At 35.5% G+C, this 4,434-nt stretch overlaps 2 non-coding genes across 2 annotated transcripts; one reads left to right on the forward strand and one right to left on the reverse strand.

Moving 5' to 3' along the window:
- Window positions 1-1,808: 1,808 nt before the first annotated feature.
- On the reverse strand, window positions 1,809-1,890 carry TRNAS-AGA (transfer RNA serine (anticodon AGA)). The gene has a single exon. It is a non-coding gene; the product is annotated as a tRNA-Ser (tRNA).
- Window positions 1,891-3,253: 1,363 nt separating this feature from the next.
- TRNAK-UUU (transfer RNA lysine (anticodon UUU)) lies at window positions 3,254-3,326 on the forward strand. Its single transcript has one exon. It is a non-coding gene; the product is annotated as a tRNA-Lys (tRNA).
- The last annotated feature ends 1,108 nt before the right edge of the window (window positions 3,327-4,434 follow it).

Raw genomic sequence — 4,434 nt, forward strand, 5'->3', positions numbered from 1 at the left:
AGGAATTATTTTGTGTGATATATATATATATATATATATATATATATATGTATATATATATATATATATATAAATATATATATATATATATATATATATATAAAACCAACACAATATCGTGTTCAAATATAATTAAATTTCTACCTCATGCTTGGGATCGAACCCTAGCCTCTGGAAGCGACCTGGCCTTTCATTTGAAGGGGCTTGGGTTCGATCCCAAGTATGAGGTAAAAATTTATATATATATATATATATTTATATGTGTGTGTGTGTGTGTTCCTTTTTATATAGAGGAGATTTTAAACCTTTTTCATTTGGTAGGGATGTTTATTTCTTTCAAAAGTCACTATGCTTCTTAAGGGTTTGTCAATTTAGTATTTTCTTATGTTGTATTGATAAGGAAATTAATTTTTTTATGAACTTTTTTTTCAGACTTTCAGCTGTATGCTTCGTGAGTAGAGATCACGGTTATAATAGATGGATTGCTTTTCTGTAATTTAATGGATCATAAGTCAATTGTTTTATAGAAGCGAGAGTTAGGTAAGTAAAATTGGATTTTGATTTTGTATTTTATGTTGGTAGATGATTGTTATGCATATTTACCTTTAGTAACTCTTCTTGTATTGGCTGTTGTTCTTTTTGTTGTTGTTGTTGTTTTTATTGGTAGAATGGAAATTATCATTAGATCTTATTATCATTTCTTGGTTGTAAATATCACCTTTATAAATGCATTATGGCCTAGATATATATTCATATCCTTTTGCCTCAGCTAAGTTTAAAAAAGGAACTGTACATTTATGTATCAATTCGTATAGCTATTCGAATTTCATACACTATATGATCGGTTTATTTAGATCAAAGTTTATTTATTTATCGATTAATTTCTCTCCACAATGTCAATCGCCTTTCGGGCAGTCGTTAAGATTACAAAATGGAAATTGTAGTTATTGTTAATTTTTTTATATACTTTTATCACTATAAGGTTTTCATGAACATGAAAATAGGTTCATATTTCAGATTTTTATTTCATTGATAAAAGTCCTCATGTGTGAGTGTGTGAGTAGCACTTTTTTTGCTGTGCTGATGGCATAGATCTTATAAGAAGTAGGTAATTCACGTATCACACCCTGACGTGGAGAAAATTGGGAAGCAAGAAATAGGTTGACTTATATGTCTCATACCTCATATGTTTATTTTTTAATATTATGTTTGTGATTAAGAATATCTTACTTCGGTACTACAAACTAATGTCATTATTATTTTCAAAATAGAAGCCTTATCGATTGATAATCAGTTTCTTGTATAATTAAGGCCTGATTGGTAACGTCTCTGTCTGATGTTTGCCAGACGGTGGTTCGAGTATCGCTCAGACTCGTTAGTGCCATTAGTGTCTACAACCTTACCATCCTTGTTAGCTAAGGTTGTGGGGGGGAGGGACCCTATAGGTCTATCTGCTGAGTCCTCAGCAGCCACTGCCTGGCCCTTCCTGGTCCTAGCTTGAGTGGAGAGGAAGCTTGGGCGCTGATCATATAGTATATGGTCAGTCTCAAGGGCATTTTCCGGATTGCTAGGGCAGTGTCACTGTCCCTTTGTCTGCCATTCATGAGCGACCTTTGAACCTTTAAATTAGTTTATTTTACTTGTTATGAAATATACGGCTATTTCTCAAAATGAATATTAAGAGAAACTGTTGTAGCAACATGTTTGACCAATACAAACAGTATTTACTTACACCTTACAGATGAAAAGACTCTTCAAAGCGAAGATGCTCTAGTTGAAGATCATGAGTAGAGAAAACACTTATTTTTCGCAGTGAGTAGGATTCGAACCTACGCGGGAAGATCCCATCTGATTTCTAGTCAGACGCCTTAACCACTCGGCCATCACTGCTTAGATAAATCATACAAGTTGATTTGATTTTTGTTTGTGCGTTGTTCGTCTATTGTTTTATTATGTTGATGATTAAAAGGAATGTGCATCTCTTAATGGCTAATTATTTTTTTGTCTTTTCTGTAAGGGTTGGTCGTCTGATCGACTTCGACGATTTCGACGACGACTTTGTTGTCATCGTCATCATCACTGTCGTCATTATCGTCGATGTCGTCGTCGTCGTCGTCGAATTCATCGTCGTCGATGTCGAATTCGTCGTCTTTGAATTCTTCGACATCGTCGAAGTCGTCGTCGTCTAATTAATCTTCGTCGTCATCGGATTCGTCGAATTCGTCGTCGTCGAATTCGTCTTCGTGGTTGATGTCGAATTCGTTGTCGTCGTCGAATTCATCATCGTCGTTGTCAAATTCGTCTTCGCCATCGTCGAATTTGTCCTCGTCGTCGAATTCTTTGTTGTCGAAGTCGTCGGCATCAAACTCGTCATTGTCGTCGTCGTCGAAGACGTTGACGTGGTTCTGAAAATATTCACAATACAATTCCTTCGACATTTACGTCAATTTGCTTTTAAATCGTAGAATTGGATTAAATCATACAAAGTGTGATGAGAAATAATCAGTTACAGAACATTTTTAAAATCTGGTAATTCTGATCTTAATGGATATGTTATTAAATAGCTTGTGTCCAATTCGCCGTCTTCAAAGAAACAACATCTAAGAAAGAATGACTTTCTATATTTATTATAAAGATTTAAAACTGAAAGAATTGTCGTTTTCCATATTTACTCTAAAAGATTTAAACTGACAGATTTGTCGCTTATTTCCTTAGCACCATCTTGGTAAATTACTTTCTTTGCATTTTTGAAAATGTATATATTCTAATAATTTTGAATTTCGTGATTGAGGTAGTTAGGTGGGAAACTCTCTCTCTCTCTCTCTCTCTCTCTCTCTCTCTCTCTCTCTCTCTCACACACACACACACACACACACACACACGTACACGAATAAATCTAGGGTAAGAATAAACCAGCTTAAATTAAGTTGAAGTAAAGTCGATGAGAAATGGGAAAACTGTAGGAATAAGTCACCTTTCTAACAATCATGCGTTCTCTCTCTCTCTCTCTCTCTCTCTCTCTCTCTCTCTCTCTAACAGAATAACCATTTTATAGTGGAATAAAGGTTTTTTACTTTGACTTTGACTTTGACTCTCTCTCTCTCTCTCTCTCTCTCTCTCTCTCTCTCTCTCTCTGCTGTTGTTTAACAAGATCATATCTAAATATAACACGGAAAAATCTTGGCCGTCTCCGCATGGGGAGTGCCACTAAACTCATCTATAAAGACGTGGCACTGTTGAGTGCCACACACGAGCCCGGATAGCTCAGTCGGTAGAGCATTAGGCTTTTAACCTAAGGGTCCAGGGTTCGAGTCCCTGTTCGGGCGATGCTTTTGAAAGCTCAACACGCGAGTTGAATAATTGGGATGATTGAATCGATGTAAATTCCGTACTCGGTTTCATTCGGTTGTCATGATTGATTAATTACATTGGTTAAAAAAATGTGTTGAAATGCCATTGTTTTATCATATTTACATCACTGAAAGCTGTTTATTCGGTAATTTTGATGTTTAATACAACCTTTTTTTATATTAATTTGAGTAAATAAGTTTTTTTTTCTATTGGTGTTTAATCAATTGAATGCGGTTTCTTTATAGCTATACGCAGGTCTGTAACCAAAACAACTTTTGCTTGGTATTATTCCCAAAGCAAAATGACACCCTGCAACGTGTGTGCGTCTGTTTGTGTGTGTCTGTTTGTGTGTGCGCGCGCGTGTTCAACGCTTGAATTAGAATATTAAAGAAGAATTGCTCACCAAAATCCTTAGATGTAGATAAGAAATAGCAATCCGTTTAAAACTTCAACACGAGAGCATCAATGCGCCAGAAATTGCTAGGGTTAAAAAAAAAAGAAAAAAAAACAGGAAGTAAATAATCATATGCAACAAAGGCATTTTCTATTAAAAATCACTAAAGCTACCGTAATACTTTTCAGGAGAGAGAGAGAGAGAGAGAGAGAGAGAGAGAGAGAGAGAGAGTTCTCATCGATATTCTGATAACATCAAGCTAAGAATTATGTTTACAACCCATTAGAGAGAGAGAGAGAGAGAGAGAGAGAGAGAGAGAGAGAGAGAGAGAACTTCTCACTGATAACCCGATACCATCAAGCAAAGAATTTTGTTTACAAACCATTATCAGATTGTAGAATCTCTCTCTTATCAGTCACAATCAGCCACATATCAGACGATCAACCGCGAGAGAACAGACAAAAAATAATTAGCCAATAAGAGATGCACATTTTCTTTAGTCATTAACATACTGTTGACAAGAGGAAGACGGAGGCTCGGCCATTTGCGTTACAATTCCTCTTAAATTTACGTTGTTGGTTAACGATCGGGTTTCCATCTTCCTCGCTAACAAACGAAAGATGAAGAAAAAATAGTTTAGTTTCATCTTACTCGTTAAAAAAAACAAAAATCTTAGAGATGAATTTTTT

This window comes from Palaemon carinicauda, chromosome 26 (genome assembly GCF_036898095.1).
Source record: "Palaemon carinicauda isolate YSFRI2023 chromosome 26, ASM3689809v2, whole genome shotgun sequence".
Classification (NCBI taxonomy): domain Eukaryota; kingdom Metazoa; phylum Arthropoda; class Malacostraca; order Decapoda; family Palaemonidae; genus Palaemon; species Palaemon carinicauda.